This window comes from Pinus tabuliformis, chromosome 7 (assembly GCF_031772625.1).
Source record: "Pinus tabuliformis cultivar Carrire ecotype Pingquan chromosome 7, CPIR1, whole genome shotgun sequence".
Classification (NCBI taxonomy): domain Eukaryota; kingdom Viridiplantae; phylum Streptophyta; class Pinopsida; order Pinales; family Pinaceae; genus Pinus; species Pinus tabuliformis.
Genome location: NC_142293.1, coordinates 1,924,973,855 through 1,924,989,846, shown reverse-complemented (window position 1 = coordinate 1,924,989,846; position 15,992 = coordinate 1,924,973,855).

The following is a 15,992-nucleotide window of genomic DNA, read 5'->3' as shown; positions in this document are numbered from 1 at the left end:
ATCTCTGCTGCTGACTTGAAGTACTGAGATCTATCACCTGAATGGGTTGCCATCAAGGACAATAATTTAGCCATAATGCCAACACTGAATTTCTGATTGAAAATTGGAAGGAGAAGGAGACTTGTCAAGACCTCTTACCTGATGAGATGGAGCCTTGAGGATGATAGGATCAAATATTGGTTTCTTTTTCTTATTACCTTGTTGTATTGCAGGGACAACAACTCTTTGAACAGGAGTTTCCTTGGCCTTATTTATCTTTGATCTCAGATTGTATCTTTGCTGATCTACAGTTTGTAGAATAGATTTACCATCCCATTCTTGGTTAATCTGGTAATTGAATAATGACTTTTTATAGGCAGCTGAGGTCAAAAAGGAGGCATTGACTTTGTCTTCCAGACAATGAATCTCATCATATTCTTCAAACTGCTCTCCTTCCATGAATACATTCTAGAAAGGGGTCTTCACCCTTTTGTCTTCATTGGCATCTTTTCTTCTTTGTAAAATCTGCAACTGCTCATTACTTCTTCTATATAGATTTGGATTTGGATTTCTAGGAGCAAAGGTCTTAGGAACTCTTCCTTTCCCAGGGTGCTGCTTAACTCTTAATTTGGATATTTCAGAGGCTAATGACTCTACATTTTGGTCATTTTATCTATCTTAGGATCAGAGGATGATGAAGACTCACCCCTCTTCCTTCTTCTATCTACATTTCCCTTGAGCTTCTCTGCAACCATGATGTTTGATTCCACATCCAAGGCTGCATCCTACATGTTAGCCAAAGTAGCACATCCCCTCTCCCTCAACAGTAGGAAGAAGTCAGAATCAAAAGCACTGGCATAGGTGAGTTTAGCAGAGGTAGTAGTGGGTTTTACTTCAGTTGGTATCTTTTTTACATATGGTTAAACCTGTTATCAAAATCAGATAGAAACTCACCATTTTCCCTCTTTAAGTTCCCAAACTCAGTGTGGTAGTAGAGGAGATCCTTCTTATCTCCCTAATGTTTTATGAATGCATCATCTAAAGCTTCAATATCTGCTATAGATCTTGGGGTTAGTTCTCTAAACCCTTTTCTAGCCTCTCCATCTAGGCTTTGGACAAAGACTCTCATCCACACATCATATTCACTAATGTCTAGTTTATCAGCATAGCTATAGAATGACTCAAGATGTTCTTCAATAGTAACACCTTTAGTCCCAGTGAACTTAGGCCTATATTTATGATATTCTCCAGTAGGCATGGCATTCAAAGGAGTGGCTAGTATTAGAGGTCCATACCTAGTAGCTATGATCCTTGCCATTTTGATGGGTGCTTGTGGACCTGCCATAGTTGTGGTGGCTAAAAGAGTAATGGCAGTCTGAATGATAGAGGGTTGAGGAGTGACTAATAAGACTAAAGGAGTATGATGGGTAGGAGGTGAGGTTTCCATTGGGCTTAAAACAAAAGGAGAACCTAAAGAATAAGGAGCTTTATGAACCTCTGAGAGTTTTTCTTCACTGCTAGTATTAGATGCTATACTCTCAACATGTATTTGTTCTATTACAGGTCTTTCATGAAGAGATATAGGAGATTGTTTAGGTTTAGCTAAACTTGATGCTCCTTTCTGATACCGTTCTCTCTTTGATGATTTTCTTAGGGTCATGTACTGGGTCAACATGTAGCTTCTGAGGATTTCTCTGAGTATGCCTCACAAACTGAGCCAAAACTATGAAGTGGAGTCGCCAAGAGGTTAGGCCTCCAATAGAGTCGCCCGATAGATGATTACAGCCAATAAAGTGCCCAGAATTTGTCTATCATCAAAGATGGATCTATGTCATTTCCCAGGGAAGCTGAGCTTTAGTTTCCTCTCCCTGGCAATGGCACCAATTATGTTATCGCTCCAAAAAACTTTCCTAGGTTGTAGTTTGGAGATGCTTGGTAACATATAATGTTTAATCTTGTTCTTTGAACTATTAGAATGAATGATGGCTTGGATCAAGTTAGATAACCATTTCAACTCTATTCTCACTCAAGACATGCATGAACACCCTCAATAATACAAGGCTTTAGACTACTAATGCTCAATAGTTTATAGATTCAATGGATAGATGGAGAGTACTGACTGTACTAGCAAATGCATACATAAACATATATGAATGGCCAACTACAGGAAGCAAATGAAACTTGCAAATCTAGTTTATCAATGTAGAGATAAGATGATAGTTATCTGGCATTAGACAAAACATAAAACATGAATAGCCTATTCATGTGCAAGCATAGAACAATAGAGAAAATGGAATTGAACATGTAACAAAAAAATAAGCTTATATTTCTAGAATGAAGATGAGAAGCTTGAAGGAACAAAGTAGCAATAATCTCCAGAAGTTGAACCTTTGTTACATCTAGTTTTCAGCTTTTTATAAGCTTTTTACAATGCTCTTGAGCTCTCAAAGGCTCGGAGTCTTAATTTGTTTGATCTGTCATGTTAACTGATTGATTCCCTCAATAGGCAAGCATGTCTCAGAGGTTTTCTCATTCTGATAGAGGAATAACCACCTTCAGGTAGTTTGATGCGCTGTCTGGGAGCTCTCTCATGCTGGAGATGCCCCATGATGTTTGTTTTGATGAGCTGCACTGTGGCCTTTGATATTTTTGTTTGTTTTGGATAGCTGCACGTTCTATGTTGCGCTGTGCTGCTTCTCGGTCTCTTTGTCAGTTTGGGGATGAGCTGCGCATGTTGTGGCCCTTTCAAAGGTTTAATAATGCATGTTTTCTGTTAAAAAAAAAACAATATTTCCATATTGTGGACCTCTATCGTAAACAATGACTGTTTCTGTTTTAAACAAAAAACACAACACTGAGAAATCCCACCTCTCCCTGTCCTTTTTAGACTTCAAAAGTCCTCAAAAATGGTTTATCCTTCTATCGGGTCCACCCTTTGGGTCGCTGTCGCTTATCGCGGGTGGCCTGGTCCCTTTATATTTTCATCGTATCTTGAAATTCATAAAAACACTAAAAACATTGAAAATTGACCTTAGGCGTACCTGAAAAAATATATATATTTTCATTTCCAAACCATTTTGGGTCTGGGACTCATCGTTATCAGCGCTGCCCTATGTTCCTTTGTAATTTGTTATATGCTTAAAAAGCTCTGAAAACACATGAAAATGGCCCTTGGCGGACTTCAAATATTATATATTTTACTTTTCAGACCCTTTTAGGTCTGAGACTCATCGCTGTCGGCGCTTCCCTGTGTTCTTTTGTATTTCATTATATAATGAAATAAACTGAAAATGCATTAAAACTAGCCCTTGTGTGGATCTCAAATAATATAAAATATCCTTTATATAATGGTTGGGTCCAGTTATTGCATCACCCTTATACTTGTGCATAGGTCTCGCCCCTTGGTGCTGCTCTGCTACGACATAGTGATGCAATCTGATCGCAATCGCTTATCGCTCATGCCTAGGGCCTTTTCTTTAATGGTCGATACCCCATCGATGCAACCCACTGATCCGATCATCGGAGATCGTTGATTGGCGGTGTCTTGCACCCCTTCTTTAAGTTGTCCTCTTTGCCACACTGATTGTGATTAGCTGCTTAGATCTGGGCCATTGATCGGCCAGATCTAATGCTGTTTTTCTTTCCATGATTTAAGCATGCGATTTTGGTTTTTCATGGTTTTCAAGCATTTTTTTTCCTCCTGATAGTGTATTTCCACCCTTCCAAGGGCTCTCCTCTTGCAATGCTTTTGACCTTTTGGATGATTTTGAGCAAATTTTGAAGACTTCAAGTGAATTTTTGGATCCATGGGAATGATTTTAAGCAAATTTGGAGACTTTAAGAGCATATATGGATCCAATTTTCAGCCTTTTACCAACGAGGCTAACAGGTGCATCTGTGGATTAAGACACACATGTAAAATCATGGATGGCATGTTCACTAAAGAGGTTGGGAAAGAATGGAGGGGGCTTGGATGGAAGGGATTCATCCTCGACCGAGTGTTGATGTTCAATCTCCCACTCATACTCTTCATGAATTACAATGCATGTTGGTTGCGCAACACGAACTTTGTCAATGGGTTGTTCCTCGTTCACAAGTGAAGAAAACATCATTCAGAGGAACACCTGAGTGTGAAGATGGAGGTCGTAGACAAGAATACATATGAGAACTCAAAGGATTCACAACCAAATCTACGTGAAATTTAAGTGAAGTAATGTTGGGAGAGTGTGAAGGATGAACATGTGTGTGAGTATGCTCTTCAGCATCACTTGGAAGTGGTGGAATTGTTGAATGAGAGGAAGGCAGAGTGTCAGTTGAGATGGTAATCACATCAACATGAGATTGCGCAGCTCCATCAATGAAGAATGTTGAGCGAGGCTTCATTTCAAACTTTCTCTTGGGATGGGAAGATTTCTTAAGGCAATACTCGAACCAGTCCCAAAGATAATAAAATTTCATCTGGCTCCTCAAAGATTGAAACTGCAAGCCACAGAAGCGGTGCAAAAAATCAATAACTGATTCATGCAGAGCCCTCTGTTATGGTAACAGTTTCCGGTCAAGATGGTTTGGATCAAAATGATAGAACGGGTCTTCATTGAGATCATAGAAGTGTTCAAATGAGTGCACGTTGTTAGCCGAAAGGATGAAAACCCAATGAAATGGAGATTCGTGAAGTGTGTATGCAAGCGGAAAACCGACCTACTTGTTAGAAAAGTCATCTTCCTCATGAATCATGGAAAGAAAGTTATCTGGCCACTTCGCCTTCACCATCATATGTGTGAGTGGACAAGATATTGAAAATCTTCCCTATGATGGAAACATATTCACGATTCGAAAAACACCACAGAGTAAGAAGAGTGCATGACTCCATGAAAGATGTGCAAAGATTCAAAACTGGATGGGGAGACACAACTTGTCATCAGGCACTCCTTCTAGTGCCAGAAATGTTGACGGTGCTGGACCCGCCAACATGTCAAGGGGATCTCGCTGGTAAGAAGCCCCAGTTATACATCAGACCATTTAGTGTAGGAGTCCCAATAGTGGGTCGTAAGGTAATTCCTTGACTTCGATGTTGCAGAAACTCAAGTAAGATAACTCTGTCAGTAGCAAGGGTGTGACCACTGTAATAAGTCAAGGAAGATGCATGAAAGGTTCCAACACAAAGGGGGTGAGATGAGTGTGCGCATTGACAACCTGTCTCAGTACATAGCTGGGAAGGGAACACATGAGTGAAGATGCATCATAAGCTAGAGGTTAGAGTAGTTGACACTCCAAAGTGATGGTTAAACCAACAACACATTTACAACAAGATTCATATAATTGCATACAAATTAGTTCATACACAAATATGTAAGTTAAACAACATATATCATTAAGGCAACTAGAAAAATCCAACTACAATAACAACATATGCATGAAAATGTGTCGGCTCTTATTATATAAATAAGTGTAAGTTCCAATCATACAATATATCCATGTAAACCTGCTAGCCCCATTAGTGAAATTTTACAGGCACATCCGCCTGCTCCTCCAAAGAGATGTACTAGCTTGGTGCAGTGGAGAAGCCAAGCCACGTTACAATATGATTCAAGATTTCTTCAAGATAGTCTTAATAGAAGCTTGGTTGACCAAAGCCTATACAATGAGTTATGAGGGACTATTTATAGAAAAGGGTGGGGTGACCCTTGACATTCCCCTTTGTGACCATTCAACTACCCTCATGACTCTTCACCTACTCTATAAATCTTAAATCCACTATTGAGACTTGACTTACACTTGACATGACTCAAAATTATAATAGACGTGTACCCATGTGAACAATGACTCGAATAATCCAACGTAGACATCATTCTCAGTTAGAAAACTATAGAAGTCCAACTTCTCAACATCTTCATGTTGATCAACAGTAACATATTGATGCCAAGATTGGTAGTCCTTCATAGTGTCTGTGTGTTCCGTCGTGATATTTGTTTGAAACCTGAACCTTGCCTCCATCGCATCCAGGTACACTGCTCAGGATCCTCTGTCCAACTCATTTGAGAGCATGCACATTCTTTTCTTCAATGTGGCCAGACCAGCAACATACTTGCACATGATGTCTGTAATGATAGGAAATTCCGGGCTAGTGGCGATGCACATCAACTCGTCGAAGTACGATTCAAGCTCCTGTCGGACCTGCTTCTTTGTCTTCGCTTGGGTGAGAGTCCCAAGTGATGGGATCACATAAGTGTTCACTATAACATCCATGCTCTTGAATAATCATGCATGGGAAGCCTGTATGCTAGTGATGAGTTGTGGTAGGTCTTCATAGTTTCGGATCTGACTCCAGATACATGCTTGCAACTTGACCGCATTGGCCCTCATCATCTTTGGCAAGTGAAGCAGGGCTCCCTTGTACGTCATCATCCATGCTTGTATGTTATCAACGGAAGCATATATTTTCTTCACGATGCGTGCTCTTCTCGCACATTACTCCTGCCATCCATGGATATGGATGACTACTTGGTGCACGGTACCAAACTTGGAGTACAATGCTCGCATAACTATATCAAGGGACAATACTTCATCTAGTATTTCCTTATTTAGTTTGGCTTGGATGGACATTGTCACAAAGTCTCCCCCTTACTTGCCCACATGTAGTTCCTTTGCCATTCGCTCATTCTCTTCCATAGGAAACAAACACATGAGCTAGTGGCTTCGACATACACTCTAGTTGCATCGGCCAAAGTAGCTAGATGCTTGTGCACATAAGTCACGATCACCTATTCTTCCACTTTCATAGGAGATGTTTGGTCCTATAGAGTCAGTACTCTGTGAGATTGCACAAATCGGTATTGAGATTCGTCAAAGGAGATGTTGTGCACATTTTCTCTCGGCTGACCACCAAGGATCTTAGTGCCTCCTTTTTCATTTGAGACTTACTCATTATCTCGATGTATTGAAGTGGATGAGTCGATCTCTTTGTGGTGAGGCATGAGGTCCGCGTCCTATTCCAACTCCTACTGCTCCATGTCTGCATCCAACTGTTCAAGCACCTGTTCTATCTCATGAGCAATGTCTTGCCCCCATGATGGTTCACACTGTTTGCCTGATGCCAATTGTTAAAATGAATCAACTACTTGTACGTGAACTGATTCGTTTGTTTGTAGATGATGTGCCCCCTGATATACCTACTACTGCTGCGCTTCCTTCTACCATTGTCACAACTCTTGTTCTTTTCGGAGTTGATCCCTCAACTGATGCAAATCCTTCTATGCTTCTTCCATTCTCCTCTTATCCCTCTGCCTTCACACGATGCGCTTGTCACACTGCTGCCTCTATGCCTGAATAGCAATAGCTACTTGTTCTACAAGTGGATCTACTCGAAACTTTAAGCTTTGTTCCTCCTCCATGCGGTCGACAATCTTCCTCTTCCCTTTGTCGCGCATAGGTATGCTTGGATTTGCTACCTCTCCTGCTACTGCTACCGCTGGTGCTCTTCGTGATGTTGCTTCATGATTCTTTGCTAACCACTCTACGGTGAAGCTGACATGTTCATTGGGTCTGGAGGAATTGTAGCAATACCTCCATGAGTCTTCCTTGGCCCAATGAAATGCCCCATGGATCCAGTTGAACTGAAATCTCATGTAGTGATCCTTCATAATGCAATGTGGGTCATACGGGTTGAAGCTTCGAAGGTCGAACGGTTACTTCTTCATCTATTCTGCTTCAACATCCTCTTTCTTGATACTCCAAATCTCATATAACCCAATCCGGAATGGAAGAGCAGGCCAAGGTGCTTTCTTCTTCCGTTGCAGTCTAGATGTCAATCCTGCTGAGATGTGATATGCTACTTGTTACGTGACCAGTACATCCAAGGCAAACTTTGGTAGAACATGCAGAGGCTTCTCCATATTGAAAATTAAGATGAAAGTGCCAGATGGTGAGGCATAATGATCCACAATGCCTAACAACACCTCCATTTTTTCCTTTGACATGCAGGGTGGATCTTGTTTGAATATCAACCTGTACACCTTGGTGACAAAATGGTCGGACAACCGTATGATTACTCCCCTGAAGTTGCATTCGGACAACAACTTGAAATATGTGTTCACAACAGTCTTTGTCACTAACCATGCCCACTCCAAGCCCAGGAACTCATTTCGGGCACATACTTCATCTAGGATGTAGGCGGACATGTAAATCTCTACAAGCCTCGGGTGAATTTTGAGCCTTCATGTCTTGTTTCTTCAACTAATGAGCCAGTATGCTAGACCAGTTGCATGGTCTTCCTTCTCTAGCCAGTTGGTCCAATGTGATCACCCAAATTTGAGGAAAGATTTCAGTGCTCACTTGGCCACTCAGTATTATAGCACCATTTATCACCCTTGGTATTTGTGATGCTTGGTTTATGGCCTAGGGCAACCCCTCCTTCTAGACTTGGTCCAAATATATTAAAAACAATGTTTTATTCCCTTTACGCTACTTTTCCCTGAGATAAAAGCATGTACACGCAGGTTAGTCAATGCATAACCCACGTATATGTGTTAAAGAACTTAAAAAAATTAAATTTCCTTAATTATGGGTGGAGTTCACGGGTTTTACATGTTTCTTACCTCCTATTGCTCATGGCCCAATTGTTTCCCAACTAAAAAAATAATTGGGAGAAGTATAAATAGACTTCTCTGGGAAGGCCTAAGGGAGGAGAAAAGATAGAGTTATTATACTGAGATTATCCCTGACTGAGTCTGATGAATCCCTGTGCCTCATGCACTTACCTAAGCTTCAGGAAATCATTGATTCTATAATTATAAATATTCTCCCTCTTGATTGAGGTATCATGGTGTTGGTTATGGAAGAAGATTGTTGAAGGATGGGATAAGACGAATCTAGAGGATGGTTCCACTTGGAGTCGGAAAAAGAAGACTCAAGTGAGTTCTATCCGTGTTATTTATAGCTTACTAAAATAAAAGAAATGTTGTCTTGTATCCGAAATTAACTTTGTTTATGATTCAAATTATATTGTAATTCACATATGAATGTTGTTTTGATGTATGATAAATCACTTGCTTATATGATATAAAGTCAAATTTCGTGAATATGTTTTACTTCTATACTGCTATGTATGTTTGAATTGAGTGATTTTTAGGTTCAAAGAACATCGGGAGTTGCAGAGGGTATAAACCCTATGGGACCTAATCGAACGAAGGAAATCGGGTACGGTCGCTCTTACGTAGTTTGTTTATATAAGAATTTTGCCTAAGTTGTACGAGTGTTTCTTTTTTTAGTTTGCTTCTTCTTTGTTGGGGTACTAACCCAGAGCCCTAGGGTACTTATTCCTGTAATAGAATTGGCGACTCCATTGGGGATAACAATATTGTTATTCCTAGTTTGGGTTGTTTAGTGTCAAGCGGGGCTCAATCTTTGGTTTACTCGCTATTACAGTCTTATTTGGTCTACCAAAGTCTCAGACCTTAAGTCTAATCTTTTTGATCTAGCTTTGTTTTTTACTTTTCTTGCAATGCTTTGTATATGCCTTTTACTCTGTTTACAGTAGCGTACACACGCCTGTTTATGTGAATTGAACCCATGTATATGCGAGTTTCCTACATCAGAAGCGTGTGTACACGCCTTTGTGCTCTAACACAATCCCGTATACCAATTTTTGCATTTTTTTTTCAAATATCTCTGCCCAGAAAGATTTGTTGCCTGGTCTATTTAGTCTATGAGTGGTCATTTTCTGTTTGAAGAATTTCATTATTCTACAAGATTACTGTTTCGAAGTCTCTTCCTCATTGAAAAGATTTGGCTTAGGTTTGCTTTTTCAGTGAGTTTGTAATTGGTGTTTTGGCACACAAGGCTTCATTAAGAAGTTGTTGATTGTTCTCGTCCTCCAAAACAAGTGATTGTTTTTAGTCTCAGTATCAAGCTAGGTTTTTGATCTAGTTGCTTTGCTTACCGTCGTTTTGTGGCCTTATATATTTTCTTGCTTTTTGAAACTATTTTTTGACGAATTTGAAAGTATTTCTTTCCTAGCTTCCTGGTCAATTTGTCAAGCTCTTTGCTGCTGTTTGGGTCGTTTAGTACAAGTTGAAGCCTTTCTGCTTACATTTTCATTCATTTTCAAGTTTTTAACTTGCAAAGTCTCCTTGTGCTCTTTTTTTAGATCTTTGAGCTTTAGTAGAATTTTAAGTGATTTCAAAAAGTTGTTTTGGTTGTTTCTTGAAAAAGAAAAGATCTCAAAAAAACATTGTTTTTGTTTTCTTTTGCCAAGTTTGATTTTGGTTTCTTTTGGTTTTTGAAAGTGAATTGTGATATTTTGTGATTTGTCCTTCTTTCTTGGAGAGAATTTTGTGTTCAAAATTTCTATCCTCTTCAATACTTAAGGTGGCTTACTGATAGTTATAAACAATTGCTTTCGAATTTTTAGAGCGATTTAGGATCTTGCATCTTCATCATACCTTTCATTAGGGTAGTTTCCATTGTTAAAGCATTCATTGTCTTTTTAGTTTTTGCGTGTGTGATGTGTGTTTCAAGAAAAGAAAAGAAAAAGTTTTTGGCTTTATAGAAGTTTTGTAGAACCCACATACAGATCTCTTTTCATCGAAGAACACATTATTGCATTCATGTAGTTAGTTTTTCATTGATTTCTTTTGCTTCATACAAACACCATTGGTTTAACTTCCATATATACCCTTGACTTAAAGGAATAACCATTAAAATCAAGCGCTTAATTAAAATAAACTAGAACTTTTGTATTTTCATCAGAATACACCAACAAGTTTAGGTTTATTAGGGCCTTGGATTAGGCGAGAGGAGAGTTAACTCTCCATGGCCGCTCTAAATTACAAAACATAGAAGTTTGATTAATGAGCAAAATCCAATAGCGTTAGGGAGACCGGGAAAGCTCTGTGACTGGGAGTAAAGCACGAGGGTTAATGAAGATAAGGATAAGAGATACCCCCTCTCTTACTTGTCAGATCCTACCTCACGACTGTTCCACCCTGCTTCTGATGTGAGTTCATGACCATAGTCTCCTACCCTAGGAACCACACAGGTGGCTGCAGAGGGGAATCTCGTGGCACCTGAGGTTGATGTTGTATCATGTTTAGTAGTACTGTCATGCGGAAAGAGTCGTTAGTGCGGACACAACCGACCTCCCTAGAAGCCTAAGACTTTCTAGTGACAAACAAGACAAATAAGTGCAATCCTTCACTAAATATGCCTTTACAATATGAGAAATCAAGTGTTTAGATCCTACCTGTAACCCAACGCTGTTGTAGTAGTCCAGCTTCGTTGATCCGGATGAGCTCCTCCTTCCCTTCGAAACCTGCATTCACTAACAATCAAACCATTAAATAGCACCTGAATATCACATAAAATAAAACATATTTAACATATAGACCAAGGAGTATATGAAACAACTCATAAATAACAAATTGTTGAGAAGAATGGACTAATTTGTATTAAAAGGTAACAAAAGGAACCATTACAACCTGAGCCTTGGTGTTGTGCAAGTCCCTCCCAGGGTCCACAAGAGTTCTCCTTTACTCTGATCATCTCACCCACTTCCAAATAGAACAAGCGAAGATGGTAATCTCTCCTCACAAGCTTCTACAAGGAAGTCCTAATTCCAGCAACATCTACCCTTAGGAATGTTCAGCTTTCAACCTCCCCTCCCTCTGGCCCAATGCCTATATTTATAGTGCTCTAGCGGAAGTTAATCAGGTCCACCATCAATGGGATAAGCCCCTCTTTGGATGGGATAGCTCCCCTCTTGATGGGATAAGTTCCTCTTTCATAGGGATACATGAACCATCTGGAGGCGCTCAATACACGTCAAACAAGCTTCTAGAATGCTCTAGAAATGACCACAAGTAACGTTTTTGAAGTGAAACTTGCGCCTTTTGACCTTTACAGGAGTATGCACCCACCCCTTTACAGACAGAGCGTACAAGTACGCAGGTATTGTGAACTTTGGGTGCGTACACGCAGGTAAGGCTAAGAGAAACTGCGTACCTAGAGATATATAGATTTTTAATGAATTTCTCTCTTTCTTGAAGTTTGACATGGAGAGCAGAGGTATGAGGCTTGCCAAGGAGGATAGTATGACAGTTGATGGAGCCATACTAACTGCAAATAGTCATGGTGACAAATTTTAGTGTAACAGATTGCCCCCTAAAGTGCGAAGCCTGTAGTAGATAAGGGTTTCATATTTTCTAGGAAGGGTGAAGTACTTTATCATTTCAAGGATTATCTTGTGGAGAGCCCAGTCGGAACCTGAAAGTATTCAACACAAAATACATATATATGATCATATCATTGCTGAGGTAGGCATTCCCATACTCAGATTGAAAACTTTAACTAATTGACTATCTACTGCTTTGATACAGGAATGATTCTGCAGTACATCATAATCATAGACTTCTGTAGACATAGTATCGACGCAACCATCTATTTATAATTAGTCTACTGTATAATGAATACAAAACTCCTCGCAGCCTGGATGGTGGAAACTAGATCCAGGGTCTTCTTTTCTACTTCCCGAACAGGTACGATTCTATCCATGTGAATAAATGAGTTGATGTCGAACATGGTAGAAACCACTTGATTACCAGTCAATGATGTAAACTGTTAACAAGCGTGAGAGAGACCACCAATGATGTCAATGGTTCTCAAAGTGCCCAGTAAAATCCATGAGATGTGAATGGATGAGTTGATGTCGAACATTTCACGGAATCCTTCGATCGAAAGTCAATGATGTAAACTGTCGTCAAAGGCGAGAAACCTGCCATTGATGCATGCAGACTTCAAGGTACTGATGATTCCTAGGTCATGTTTCTAGATAATGTGTTGATGTCGATAGAAAGCGACTCATTGCAGGAAAGCCCACAACACGAAATCATAGATCAAGTTGAAGAAATGTAACTGTAAGGACTGACTCAGGGATGGTCAAAACATATGACGAGTATTTTGCAGATGATGTTTATTGCAGAGACCTCTTGAACACATAACGACACGATAGATGGCTTGGTGAAATTTGACCCAAAGTTAATACCCGGCTAAAGGCTTTCAATGTGGTTTAATCAACTGTGAGGCAAAGGATTTCCCAACCCAGGTGAATGAAAAGTGTCGTGTTCAAGAGTGGTAATAAGGCTTCTTCTGAGACAAAGGATAACAAATGGGCTCATTTTTCTCTCTTTTCCCCCACCATTTCTGGCAAGTACCTCTTTATTTTTTACAAGCTTGAGGAGGATAACATATGCTTGATTATAAGCTCATCCTTCGGATGAGTCCAACTTAGTTTTGATTCGAACCCTAAGAAGGAGTGGTCCGTTCCTGTTTGTAATCGAACAGGTCCTTTACTGTGAAATTTTAACGAGTCCAGTATAGGAGAAACTCGGCGTTTTTCATTTTTAGAGAGTCTAAGAAAACTTAAGAAGACTCTAGGTTGAACTTTTTCGTAAAGTTGTGTCTCCCAAGCCCGAAAAAGTATAAAATAATACTTGAGAGAACCACTTAGTCTTGCGACCAAGGAGTACTTTTATGATTAGTGTCTTTGACCTGAAAAGTAAAAAGCGATCAAGGACACGTCGTTTTATTTCCAGTATCGAATTTGAAATGACAAAAATCCGGCAATCTTTTCCTGTTTTTACGGTCAGAAAAAGGGCTATAAGGGGACCGTCTTTTAATTCCGTTTTAATGAGTGTAAAAGAAACGCTCGGCAATCTTTTCATGTTTTAGGAGTCAGAAAAGAGCTTAAAAGATGACTCTGAGGTTTCACTTTTTCGTAAGTTTTAACGAGTTCGAAAAAATGATAAAAATGTACTCATGGTTTTCACTTTTTCGTAAATTTTAACGAGTTCGAAAAAGGGATAAAAATGTACTCATATGGCCGAATTTCAATTTATTTTACGAGCAGGAAAAGGCGAAAGAACTCGGCATTTTCATTTGTTTTACGAGAATGAAAGATAGCAAAATAATCTCAGTATTTTCATGAGTTTAACGAGCCTTGGAAATAACTGAAATTGACTCGAAAAAGGTTTCATTTTTACAAAAGCTTGAAACGGAGAAAAACTATGCTTCAAAGTAGTTTCATTTTTACGCAAGCTTGAAACAGAGAGGAAACTGTGCTTGATGCCCCCTAAGTGTAACTGCTAGAGCGCATACCCCCCCCCCCCCAGCTTCATTTCATTCAACTATAGTGGATGAAATGAAGGTTCAAGTACGAGATCATTTGAAAGACCCGACCTACAATTACGTAAAAAAATGAAATAACTAACCTAAATATACAACTTAACATTTATGAGATCTAGTCAAACTCTCGACTCAAGTAGAGGAGGATTTGTTTCATTTTTTAACGAGCTTGACACAGGAAAAGAACTATGCTCGGATTCGGTTTCATGTTTACGCAAGCTTGAAATGAAAAACTGTGCTTGTTACAGTTCACATGCCCCCCAAGCTTCATTGCATTCAATGAGGTGGATGGAATGAAGCTTTACTTTCAAGATCTTGGAAAGACTTGTGGGAGTTGTTTCATTTTTTAGTGAGGTTGACACAGGAAAAGAACTATCCTCAAACCTGATTCATTTTTTAACGAGGTTGACTCAAAAACAGGAACTATCCTCATACCTGATTCAATTTTTAACGAGGTTGACTCAGTAACAGGAACTATCCTTAAAATCCTACTTTCTACAATCTACCTATATCCTAAAATCTACCTGATTCATTTTTTAATGAGGTTGACTCAGTAAAAGAACTATCCTCTTGCTAGCCTGTTTCATTTTTTAACGAGGTTGATACAGGAAAAAACTATCCTCGTACTCACTGATTCATTTTTTAACGAGGTTGACACAGTAAAAGGAACTTTCCTCGCAACTACTTTCTACAATCTACCTAACAAAAAACTTTACTCTAAAAACCTTGATTCATTTTTTAACGAGCTTGACACAAGACAAGGAACTATGCTCATGACTCCTTGTTTCTTTTTTTAACGAGCTTGACACAAGACAAGGAACGATGCTCTAAAATCCTTGTTTCATTTTTTTTTAATGAGCTTGACACAAGACAAGGAACTACGCTCATAACTTCTTGTTTCATTTTTTTAATGAGGTTGAGACAGGAACAAACTATCCTCACCCCTGATTCATTTTTTAACGAGATTGACTCAGTAAAAAGAACTATCCTCACACTCACTGATTCATTTTTTAACGAGGTTGACACAGTAAAAGGAACTTTCCTCACAACAGCCTGTTTCATTTTTTAACGAGGTTGATACAGGAAAAAACTATCCTCGCGGACACCTGTTTCATTTTTTAACGAGGTTGGCACAGGAAAAGGAACTATCCTCGCTAAATTGAGCATAGCTTCCAACTGGAATAAAGACATGTCAATGGACACACCTTGATCATGGCTTCCAAGAGGTCTTCATCAGAAGGAAGAATACTTCTCTGGAAGAAACACATGTCAAGGGACTCAAAAGGGATAAGAACATCGTGTTCAAGTAATCCCATAGAGTTTTCCATGTCAATTACCGGATCTAAATCAAAGGAAGATGAAAAAACAGTGAGAGGCTCACTTACATCGATAACTGAAAACATGGGACCAGTTGTCACATAATTAACCCGGGGCAGGGTAGATACCACTTGAGAATCAGGAACATTCAGGGCTGTCATATTATTGGTAGTTGAAACAAGACTAGGGAACGAAAGCTGGTCTACAGTCACAATACTACCATTGTGAGGGAAAGACATCACGCGAAAGAGTGTCGATACGACAACTTTCATTGCATAAACATAGTCTCGCCCAAGGAGTAAATTGAAATCCAAGGGACCTCGAACTACCATAAGATCAATACAGATAGTTTTACCTTCCAAGGTAATAGAAAACTTAGGAAGGATCCCTAAAGGTTCACTAATGGTTCTGTTAAAAGCTTTCATATTCTGCGTAATAGGCGCAAGCTGAGGGGAACCCAAAGCTTTCCAAACAGTTGAGGATAAAATACTAACAGAAGCACCTTCATCTACCTGAGTACG